We start from the raw sequence: 12,683 nt of genomic DNA on the forward strand, positions 1-12,683 counted from the left end.
TGACTGTTTACCCTCAGGGTCACTACATCCCCTATATGACCACTAACTGCCAGAAATGGGCATAACCCTGTCCCAGAGTTAATAATTCTACCATCACTAAAATGGCAGAGTTTTCCTAGAGTGGGGCACTTCAGGCAGCTCACCTTAGTGGTGTGACTGGCCTGGTAGTGCACCACGTCTCTCTTGTATATCTCTCTTCCTGCCTGTTCTGGTGCCAGTGGGCCTCCGGGTAGGGGGTGGTATCTTCCAGGTCTGGGGGAAGCTGAGGTCGCACATCAAAGGTGGCAGGGACTATGAAGTCCCTGGCCTTATTATGCTAAATTACTAGCCATCCTGCTGAGGGAGGTGTGAACACTTTCCTCAAGAGCAGGCATTGTTTCTGGGCTCTGAAAATGAGGGCTGTCACCTGCAGGGGATCAGAAACCTATCTGGGTTGGCAGGCTGGATGTATCCGTCAGCCAGCACACTAGAGGACTAGTAGGTTTCAGTCGGTAACCTCTAAGGTCTCTTCTGATTGCATGTAATAATAAATCCATCACTGGAATCAGTATGGGCTTATTATTATGAGACGGTTGATACCAAACACCATGGGTTTTATTGAAGCCATTATGTAGCTGGGAAACTCTTTTTGGCCAGTACCAAGGTTATACCTTGAGATGGCTTTCCTGTTCCCTTGTAATATCAACATTGGCACTAGACATTACAGGGGCATATCTGTTCATGCAGGTATGTCCTCACAAGTGCTACAGTGCAAACTGCCTCAGCACTACAAGGCCTGCTGTAGGGGTGACTTACATATAGCCCATGCAGTGTTTTTGGCATAGCACACTGGGGAGTGCCATGCCATGTTTTCAAACATGGTTTGCACCATGTCACGCAGCCTGCGATGGTAGTCTGTGTGTAATTTTTTATGGGGGTCCCTTATGGTGGCATAAAGCATGCTTCAGCTCTTAGGGACCCCCTTTAGTACCTAAGCCCTGGGTGCCAGGGGTACCATTTACTAGGGACTTACAGGGGTGCTAAAGTCCTTGCCATTTGGGTTACAATTAGACTTTACTTGTTTTAGGGGAAAGAGCACTGAGGTCTGATTAGCAGGTCTCAGTCCTATGTCAGAGTTGAAAACCAGAATCTAGTAGTTCTAAAGGGGGCAATAAGTGAGGGAACATCTGCAAAAAAGTCCAGTTTCTTATATGTAGTATCTGGTGAATGTATTTGCATCACCTTGTTCCTCTCTGATTGTGTGGCCCATTTAATCCTTATTCACGGGATGGCCATCAATGTTTCCCATTGTCTAGGCTAGGCATCCTCCCAGCCTTTCCTTTGAACACTAATGATGAGCCTTTAATTTATAGAGCATGTGATGGGCTTGGACGTATATAGGTTGTTAAGGCCCATATTGGCCTTTTCTAAAAGCTGACGATGTTCAGCTGTGGGATGTTTCATATTCATTTGTTTGTGTGCCTTAATCGCTTTTTCTGGGTAAGTGTGTTGCTGGGTAGGTGATTTATGGGCCAATGCCACATCTCTCATTAATTGACCCCTCAAAATAGCCTTTGCTACGCCCCATGAAATGTGTGATGAGTGGACTGATCCTTTGTTGCCTTTAGCTGTGCCTTTTCATGTGCCAATTTGTAAAGTGCAATGTGGGGAGGGTTTTCTTGTGGGTTTGCTAATATTTCAGTCTACAAGTAGATAGACGAGGCGTGATCAGTGATGAAACCTTCCAAGATACAGTCTATGGTTAGTGGTGTTAGGAATGAGAAAGTAGTTCAGACATGATTTGCGCCATCAGCTGCAGAGAAAAAGGTATATTCCTTTTCCAATTGGGATAGAAGCTGACACATGTCTAGTAGCCCTAGATCATCAAGAATGTCCTTAAGGAGTGCTCAGTCTCTATGATTATACATGTCAAGTGGGCCAGGTTGATCCATGACTGCTTCAGGAGGCAAATACCAGTCGCCTCCCAGATTACATACTGCATGTTTAATTAGGTCAGGATCCAATTAATATGCTGAAAGAATCTGACTTGTTCCCGTTGGGAGCATGGATTTTATGCTCATAATATGGGCGCATAGCCTGAACTAGACAAATACATATCATCCCTTGTCATCTGACCAGGTCCTATAAACCGTAAATTGGAGGGCTTTACATGTAAGAAGTTGTACCCCACATTTCTTGAGGTTGATGTCAGAAGAGAGAGTTTGACCTGTGGGATTGTCGGGATGGGTTACAACACCTGAAGCTAACTTTTCCCACCTGGTCCATTTTTAATTTATCAATTTCCGCGTGAGTGAGGTGTCTCTCTTAGATGAGGGCTTTTGGACCTGGCATCCATGGCACGGTTCCCTCCTAACTGTTTGTTTTCAGATCTCCTGTTTTTCCTGATTTTTGCTTTTGCTGGCCTTAGGACTTTTCCCACTTTACCACTGCTAAACAGTGCTAAAGTTCTTGTGGTCTTTCCTTAAAACATGTTAGATTGACTTTTACCCAATGGTGCATTTAATTTACTTGTAAATCCCTAGCAAAGTGGCAATACCTGTTCCTAGGGCATATACATTTAATGCTACTTGTGGGCCTGCAGCACTAATTGTGCCACTCACTTAAGCACCACCTTAAGTATGTCTCAGGCCTGCCATTGCAGCCTTGGTGTGCACAGTTTTAGACTGTCATTTCGACCTGGTAAATAACACTTTTGCCAGGCCCAAACTTCCTTTTTAATACATATATGTCACCACTAAGGTAGGTCCTAGACAGCCAAAAGAGCAGGGTGCTGTGTATTTGGGGTATGAACATGTACTTTTGAGGATTACATGTCCTGGTAGTGCAAAACTCTTAAATTAGTTTTTCACTACTGCAAGACCTACCTCTCAAATAGGATAACATTGGAATTACCTTATTATTACATTTTATATGTGTAATTTCCAAATGGGAACAGGTAACACCTTTATGTTTGGTGTCTCTGGAATCACACTTTTAAATTACAATTCTGAAAATGCCACTTTTAGATAACTAGCATTTTTTGCCTTAGCCACTTGATGCCTGCAGACTGTATCTGGTTCACATGACTGGGTGTAGATGACAGGAGCTGGAGCCAGCCTCACTTACAGTTGAACAGGCTTTGTCTTGTCTCCACACTAAGGGCTTCGTACCACCTGTAGTTAGTCTATCCAGGAAGGAAGGGCACCTTTGCACTTTAAAGGTATGCCTCAAGAAGCTTCTCTCCACTTCAAAGGCACAACCGGGTATAAATACGGGACCGCAGACACCACCACTTCAGTACGCTGCTCGATCTGTAGTCTGCCAGGGAGAATATAGGCTGCACTACTACAAGGACTGCCACTTGCTCTGAAGGAACTACTGTTCTGCTGTGCTGACCTGCTGCCCTCTTGCCTGTGTAAGAAGGACTCCCCCTGCATCTCCTAAACCTAGGGTGACTGCAAGAGCTAGTTGGCTGGCCTTCTGATCTGAAGCCTCATGGACACAACGGGCTTCCAACAAACTTGCACCTGGACTGTGCCATCTGTGAGTCTACCCTACAAAGTGGTTCCACTCCCATCCTGGAACTTTGGAAGTGGGCTTAAGGTGCTCTGCCAGCCTCCATTGATGCAGTGGCACTGCGGCATCTTCTCTGATGTGCTGCACAACCTGAGCAGAACCAATTCATCAACTCAGCTGCATGGATTGAGCCCGTCACAAAGACCCACATCGCCGCTGCAGCCCATCAAACCAGCGACTGAGCAATGCATTCTTGGTGCAGGCCCTTCCACCTCATATTGCCGGCAGCCAACAATGTCGGACTGCGCATCTCAGTCTTGCAGCTCTTTGGATCCAACACAGTGAACCAACTGCGTGCCACTTTTCTACATCGGACTTCACATTGCAAGCCCTGTTGACAGGATCATCATTGACATAGGCTTGTGAATTGTAGCCTCACCATATCTTATAACCGAATCATCCTTTTGGCTGGGCAAAGCATCTTGATGCAGATCCTTTCTATGCTCCACAATACAGGATTTCAGGTACTATATTAAGCTGAAAATACACAAGAAAGTACGGGGTTCTCTTAACGAGGGCGTCGCGGATATCAGCGTAGCCCTGGGTTGTATGTGTTCCTATTTGGAAGGCTAATGTCAGTGACATGTCAGTAGGTAACTGCAGAGTGCGTGCGCGGGGAGGAACAGCGGGGGGAGGAAATTCCTTTTACGGACTAGGTGGTCTCACACACTATATAGTGTCATGCTTCATCATTTGACCACCTAGACCCACCCAGGTAGGACAGTGCCACCTGGGCGGACTCAACCTCACTGTTAAAGGAACAGGAGGGAGTGCGTAAATAAACTTGTTTCTGGAAAGATCGGGATCCAGCTAATCTACTGAAAAAATTAAAAACACCTAAGCAGACACCTGTGAGGAGTAACAAATTTAATAGTGGGATCTGACTGGTGTAGTTAAAACGGGGGTTGGGACACCTCTGTGAGGACAAGGACTCACAGGGTCACCTAACTAATAGCCAACATGTTTCTGCCCTCAGAAGTGAGCCAATGAAGGTCTTGGGGCATTCGTCAGGGCCTAGGATCCCTACGTCTCACGTTGGAGGAAATTACTCTATGTGAAAGTCAAAGAGTGTGAAATAAAAGGTCTACCTTACCCAAGGAATTACCTTGAGGCGGCCTATGGGGGATAAACAAACAATTAGAACACTAGTGGCACACGGCACTGCAAAACCAACCAACTGCACACGTGTCAAAGGGATGCATTCATGCACGTAACACATATGTTCATAATAGGCAAAATACATGCATGGAGTGACCAAGTGGGTATATCTATCTATACAAGTGGACAGTCCTACCACAGCAGGGAATTACAATTCTTACCCTTTTCATAGAGGCTGCTAGCCTCTGGTATCCAGGAGGGGGAGTGTCCCCTTATAGTCAAACACTAAGGGAAGACATAGAAAGAGACGGACACAAAGACAAAGTGAGGAAGGGGAGGGAACAGGAGTAGCCAGGATAGATACAGGGGGGCACTAGTGGGGTGGTTCCCACTAGGAACCAACTATCATTGCTAAAATAAAGAGATACTGCTTAATAGAAAAAGTAGTAACCCGGAGTGGCTATAGATAATAGTCATAAAAACAGGTAGAAAGTAAGATTAAAATTAATGAGGGAAGGCTTATCTGTGCTGCCTGTGACCCGTGTAGCCACTCACTACATCAAAGGGGACGCTCGCCGTGCGCCTATATCGTCCTCTCCTTGGACCGCTTGTGACAAGTGGCTGAGGGAGAACGGTCTATTTATGGCTGTAAGATGTTCCAGGTGCGCCCTGTTAGCGCGGTAATTAGAGTTCAATTCAAGTCAATCACCGCCGCGGGCCTTTTTGCGTTTCTGACCTCGATATGGTCGCCGTTATGGCAGGCGCCCCAGCTGAGCCGGGGCGCTGGCATGAATGCGAGTGAGTACTCGGGTGGGGCCCAGGCCGGAAGGTTCCGGCCCGAGCGCCACAACCGGAAGCCTCGCGTTTCCGGTGGCCGCTGGGAAACGTAGTTCCCAGCGGTCCCGTGGCCCAGTGGAAAGAATAAAAAAAGAAGAAAGAAGAAGGAGCCAGGAACGGAAGAGGAGGGGGGTGGGGTTTTGGGGTGGGGAATGAGGGGGGGTTTGAGATGCAAAAGGGGGGAGAGAAGGAAAGGAGAAGGAACGGGAGGGAGGGGGTGACAACCGAGAGGGGAGGGGGGGAGAAAAAGGGGATACAAGGAGAGGGAGAAGAAGGAAAGGGGAAGGGAGGGGGTGACCCCACACCTGATATTCAAGACGAGATTTCCTTTCTCGTGATGAAAGGCATGGAGAATGACTGGATTACTCAACATGAGGCAGACTTCCTGATACAGGCTAACCCTAGGATTCCCTATTTTTATGTCCTTCCTAAAGTGCATAAAGGGAAAATCCCCCCTCCAGGTAGACCTATAGTATCCGGTATCGGATCGGTTTTAGAACCCCTCTCTCAATTCGTGGATTTCTTCCTTCAGCCACTGGTCAAAAGAATTCCAACTTACCTAAAAGATACTACGGATGTGTTAGTCTTATTAGACTCTGTGTCCTTTGACACAACTAGAGAATTGTTGATCACCCTGGATGTGGAATTCCTGTACACCAACATTCCCCAGGAGGCAACTCTGCAGGTCATCAGCGACCTTTTGGAAGCCAATAGAGGAGAGTCACGTACTCCCCCTGACTTCATACTGGACCTGGCACATTTGGCTCTCACAAGGAACTATTTCAAGTTCGAGGATAACTGTTTCTTGCAAATACAAGGAACATCTATGGGCAGCACTTTCGCACCTAGCCTGGCATGCCTTTATGTTGATCACTTTGAGAGACAGGTGGTCAATCATGATGACAACCCGTTCCTCCAGCAGATTAAACTCTGGAAACGATATATAGATGATATTCTATTGGTCTGGACAGGAACTAGAGATGAGGCTATGATTTTTGCAAATTGGTTGAATGCAGCGAACCCTTTCCTGAACTTCACCATGACCATAGGTGACAACCAACTAGCATTTCTTGATTTATTAATCTATGAAAGCAATGGGGCACTGGCCACAGAGGTTTATTATAAACCCACAGACCGGAACAACCTGCTCCAATTTCAGAGTTTCCACCCAAGGTCCCTGAGGGAGAATCTCCCTGTAGGTCAATTTTTACATCTGCGACGGAATTGTTCCACCCTCACAGACTACCGTAAACACGCTGATAAATTGGCTATTAAGCTACAAACCAAGGACTATCCTACACATCTGGTGAAGAGAGCATACAAAAGAGCGTGCAATAATAACAGGGACAAACTATTGCAACCACGCACTAGGACATCAGACACTGAACAAATAGTGTGTGTAACTACTTTTAACCCACTCTCCAATAAGATTCAGAAAATCATTAAAGAGGAGTGGAAAATCCTTACATCTGGGGGTTTACCTTTTCAGCAGCCACTACATGCTTTTAAAAGAGCTGCAAACATACGGGACATAGTTGTCCACACAAGACCCAAAGAAAAAAACAATTCCCTCACTACACAAACCACACTATGGGGTCTTCCACCACCAAGAGGACACTACCCATGTGGCAACTGTAGTGTTTGTTGTTTTACTCAAAAATCAACAACAATAGACCTAGACCTTAAGACTCCATGGGCTCAAAAATCCCTAACCAACTGTAACAGCAAAAACGTGATCTATTTGATCAGATGCCCCTGTAACCTCAAATACGTGGGAAGGACCTCAAGAAAGGTCGCCACAAGAATCTGTGAACATAGGAGTACGATCCGTTGTAAACGAGAGGCTACTAAATTGACTAACCACTTCCTTTTGAAAAAACATTCTGCAGATGACATAAACTGGACGGTCATAGAGCAATTACCTCCATCGACCTCCAATATGACACAGAGACTGCTCCAGACCGAACAACGTTGGGTCTGGAGATTACACACGGACACCGATGGTCTTAATGACGAGATCCCCTGGTTCACACTCAATAAATGAGTTCTTCTACTAATCTATGAGTCCTCCAATCCTTCCGCCTCTGCCCCGCTTCACTGCCTCTCCCCCACATGCCCCCGCCCCCCCCCCCCTCTTCCTGACCCCGACCTCTTGCTCCTCCCCCTGCTGGTTTCACCTTCTTCTCCTTCCCATTTTCGGTTTCCTTTCCTTTGACCCTTCTGTTCCTCTGCTCTTCTCTTTCACCCTGTTTGTCTAACCCCCTACCTTGTCTCTTTTCCCCACACTCCCTTTATCTTGCCCTTTTTTTCCTTTCTTTTGTCCTCTACATCATTATCTTTTACCTCGTCCCGTAATATCTCCACTCTACCCTTACTCTACTTTCCTGATCTTTTCTTCTCGCTCTCTCTTCATCATTTTCACCTTCTTTCCTTTCTCTCTGCTCTCCTTTCCACTCCCCATCACTCTCTCCTGCCCTTACCCCCTCGTTTCCCTCTCGGTTGTCACCCCCTCCCTTCCCCTTTCCTTCTTCTCCCTCTCCTTGTATCCCCTTTTTCTCCCCCCCCTCCCCTCTCGGTTGTCACCCCCTCCCTCCCTCCCGTTCCTTCTCCTTTCCTTCTCTCCCCCCTTTTGCATCTCAAACCCCCTCTGCCCCCCCCTAAACCCTCCCCCTCCTCTTCCGTTCCTGGCTCCTTCTTCTTTCTTCTTTTTTTATTCTTTCCACTGGGCCACGGGACCGCTGGGAACTACGTTTCCCAGCGGCCACCGGAAACGCGAGGCTTCCGGTTGTGGCGCTCGGGCCGGAACCTTCCGGCCTGGGCCCCACCCGAGTACTCACTCGCATTCATGCCGGCGCCCCGGCTCAGCTGGGGCGCCTGCCATAACGGCGACCATATCGAGGTCAGAAACGCAAAAAGGCCCGCGGCGGTGATTGACTTGAATTGAACTCTAATTACCGCGCTAACAGGGCGCACCTGGAACATCTTACAGCCATAAATAGACCGTTCTCCCTCAGCCACTTGTCACAAGCGGTCCAAGGAGAGGACGATATAGGCGCACAGCGAGCGTCCCCTTTGATGTAGTGAGTGGCTACATGGGTCACAGGCAGCACAGATAAGCCTTCCCTCATTAATTTTATTCTTACTTTCTACCTGTTTTTATGACTATTATCTATAGCCACTCCGGGTTACTACTTTTTCTGTTAAGCAGTATCTCTTTATTTTAGCAATGATAGTGGGTTCCTAGTGGGAACCACCCCACTAGTGCCCCCCTGTATCTATCCTGGCTACTCCTGTTCCCTCCCCTTCCTCACTTTGTCTTTGTGTCCGTCTCTTTCTATGTCTTCCCTTAGTGTTTGACTATAAGGGGACACTCCCCCTCCTGGATACCAGAGGCTAGCAGCCTCTATGAAAAGGGTAAGAATTGTAATTCCCTGCTGTGGTAGGACTGTCCACTTGTATAGATAGATATACCCACTTGGTCACTCCACGCATGTATTTTGCCTATTATGAACATATGTGTTACGTGCATGAATGCATCCCTTTGACACGTGTGCAGTTGGTTGGTTTTGCAGTGCCGTGTGCCACTAGTGTTCTAATTGTTTGTTTATCCCCCATAGGCCGCCTCAAGGTAATTCCTTGGGTAAGGTAGACCTTTTATTTCACACTCTTTGACTTTCACATAGATTAATTTCCTCCAACTTGAGATGCAGGGATCCTAGGCCCTGACGAATGCCCCGAGACCTTCATTGCCTCACTTCTGAGGGCAGAAACATGTTGGCTATTAGTTAGGTGACCCTGTGAGTCCTTGTCCTCACAGAGGTGTCCCAACCCCCGTTTTAACTACACCAGTCAGATCCCACTATTAAATTCGTTACTCCTCACAGGTGTCTGCTTAGGTGTTTTTAATTTTTTCAGTAGATTAGCTGGATCCCGATCTTTCCAGAAACAAGTTTATTTACGCACTCCCTCCTGTTCCTTTAACAGTGAGGTTGAGTCCGCCCAGGTGGCACTGTCCTACCTGGGTGGGTCTAGGTGGTCAAATGATGAAGCATGACACTATATAGTGTGTGAGACCACCTAGTCCGTAAAAGGAATTTCCTCCCCCCGCTGTTCCTCCCCGCGCATGCACTCTGCAGTTACCTACTGACATGTCACTGACATTACCCTTCCAAATAGGAACACATACAACCCAGGGCTACGCTGATATCCGCGACGCCCTCGTTAAGAGAACCCCGTACTTTCTCGTGTATTTTGAGTTATAGGGAGCTAAGTACGGTGTGTTCCTCCACATTTGACCCTTCCTCTCCCTCCTCCTCTCTCCATGTGTAATGACTATATTAAGCTGGCCTAACTTGATTACTTTAGCCAGCTTATGCTCCATTGTGGTCAGCTTTAACTTGTGACTTTGTCCCAGTCTGGCGCAAACAGATCACCATAGTTGACGCTTTGTACTTTTAACCTCTATTTTCACAAAATGATTTTAAATTGCAAATCTCCAGTTCCACTGATTTGTTTTTTGTTGTGCTGGTCTTGTTTTATATATTAAAGAAAATACTATTTTTCTAACATGGTGTGGGATACTTTTGGTATGCTGTTGTCACTGTGTTACTGTTTGACGTTTTGCAGAAATACTTCAAATATTGTGTCTAAGTTAAGCCACACTGCTCTGTGCCGAGCTACCAGAGGGTTGAGCACAGGTTAATTTAAGGTTGGCTTGTGCCTAACCCTGACAGGGATTGTGGTTGCTGTTTGACCAGGTCTCACACCTCTGTCGACCTACAATCCAATTGCATTCTTAAAGGCTAAGTAAGTCAAGACCTTTTTCTGTTTGACATTATTTGTCAGGCCAGTCACATTCAGAGGAAGGATGGAGGACGGTTTAGATAGCATGTAAAGAATGTGGCAAAGACAAGCTAGCCAAGTGGAGGATCTATTGACAGGAAGGATTGGAGGTGAGGAGCAGAGTAGGTGCAGTTTGTGTAGTATGTACCGCAGCAAAAGTTGTCTGAGTGAGGTAGAAAGCAGTGGGAAATGGTAAGAAGGTGAGAACAGATGAGAGGGGGTGCTCGGAGAGGACTTGGTGTCACAGACCTTGGTAAATGTGCAGTAGTAGGCACCCGCAGGATGACCAGAAGGTTGAAAGTGATGGGAGTGTATTTGTGCATGCTATTACCTTCAGAGGTTTGGGGTATGGTTGTAATGGGTGTAGCTCTGGGAAGCTATCTAACTATTCAACTGTCTACAGCAGAGCTAGATTCTAGGGTTTACAAGTAACTACACAAGTGTGCTCTAAGCCGATGTCAGTTGTTGGTCGAGACCATCAACTTTAGTGTAGAACACCCCCATTTCTGCTGTTATGGTTTCATCTCCTGTGTAAGATCAGTCATCTTTGAGTCCATGGTAAGAGGTCTAGAGATCACTGTATTAATGCATTTGAGAATGGCCTCCAGCAACACTCCTGATACTGTGGGATTAGAGTAGCGTTTGAATAAATGTTGCATGGTGGAGTGAGGACACAGGGTACACAATGGTTGCCTGGGTATGGTGAAGGGAATCGCATAGATCAAGGACCAGTATGCGAGGAACGCTGCTCAGTGCCCACAGTCCAGAGAAAAAAAGAGGTACTCACAAGAGCAGGTGTCACCAATAGGCAAAGTGAGATCAGTAGGCAGGTCCAGGACTCACCCTTTACAGGAAATGGCCTTATCGGGTCTCTGAAGATTTAGTGGCTGCTGTTCTGTTGCCTGTTCTCCAAATTAGTGTTTCCCTGTTCTGCTAGCTGTTGTCCCGTTTTGTGACCTTCTGTCCACATAATGTTTCAAAGCAAAAGGCAGAGAAATCGAACCCACTGTTCATAGATGGCAGGAGTGTAGCAGATGAGAGTTGCAATGGTTAGGGCCCCATGCTCGTTGTGCTGTGCACTGTATTTGTCAGATTAGGGGGATGAGGCACTCACGAGCAGAAGATTCGGGGCCTCCACACTCACTGTACCTCTGTCTTGGTGTGTGTTGCCGAGTAGCAGGATGGCAGCAGGACAAGATGTAGGGCTCAGTATCCTGGAGTTATGCTGCCCAACAAGCTTCTGTGTTACGGTGGGCCTTCAAGCCTGCTAAGCCTCCAGGGAGGGGCTCATATGGCTCCCACGTGCAATGGTTGAAAGCACTGGTGAGCACTAGCTACTGCAGTGAATGTGTCCTGATGAATGGCCGTGGTTCCGGCTCAGCGCCAAGCAGATGTTGAGTCCTCTGCCACAGAGAGAGAGAAGTTGGGGGAGGGGTGTCAACTTAGGCCTTGAACTATGCTCTGGTTCTTGGTCGTTGCAGGTTGACGACCCTGTAAAGAAAAAGAAAAACAGTCTGCCCAGCTTAGAGCATCTTCCTCCTGCGCTCTGCTTGCCTGGCAAGGAATAGGCTCAATCCAGGAATAATGGCCACACCGTCTCAGCAGTCTGCCAGAACTCAGCGCGGAATGGCCATTGTGGTCCCCCTCGAAGAATGCACTTTGTAGTTAAGGAATATTTCTTTTTTTAAATGTGAATGCCCAATAAGCCGATAACTATTTATTTTTACTTTGTAGCAGTACTTAGTGAGCGCCTATAACAGTCTCTAAAACTCATTATCCCATAAAGTCTTGAGCAGAACAGTTATGTCAAAGAGCTACATATACGCCTAATCAAGTCAGAATAATTTCTTAAAAACTGAGTCATCGGATTACATGCATTATTCTTTAGTCATTGGTTCATGGCCAGCACCAAGTTTAACAACTGCGACTTAATTACTGGTTGGCAAGGGTAACAAGCATTTACAATGCAACGGGTCTTGCGTTTGCTCATGTTAGAGCTGATCGCGTTGTAAACTCCTAACCCAACTTATCACCTATCGGGCAAAAGTGCATTTATGTACACAACCCGAAAAAGTGAAATTAACAATGTAAAGCGCTCGACTTCTGGCAAGCGAGATCGCGCTCGTAAATTACAGAAAAAGTAGTCCACTAGCCGGATGGAAAACAGCGAGCCTCGCATTTTTTCTGTACTTGGTCGCTGCGCTCGAGGAGGGCTAGCCACCGGAAAAGGCATGACGTATGCATGCCTTCGACTAATGAAAGCAAGCAGATTTTATTAGGCAAGCCCATGAACGAATAAAAAACACTGACGTGAAGTTGACAGGGCTCCGAGCCCTTTTCTAAATACAAAA

General features: G+C 46.8%; 1 protein-coding gene across 6 annotated transcripts in view; it reads left to right on the forward strand.

The window, feature by feature from the left end:
* PPFIA2 (PTPRF interacting protein alpha 2) overlaps positions 1-12,683 on the forward strand; it is a 1,804,029-nt gene that overhangs the window by 1,348,392 nt on the left and 442,954 nt on the right. The gene's annotated exons all lie outside the window — the stretch shown is intronic.

This window comes from Pleurodeles waltl, chromosome 4_1, assembly GCF_031143425.1.
Source record: "Pleurodeles waltl isolate 20211129_DDA chromosome 4_1, aPleWal1.hap1.20221129, whole genome shotgun sequence".
Taxonomy (NCBI): domain Eukaryota; kingdom Metazoa; phylum Chordata; class Amphibia; order Caudata; family Salamandridae; genus Pleurodeles; species Pleurodeles waltl.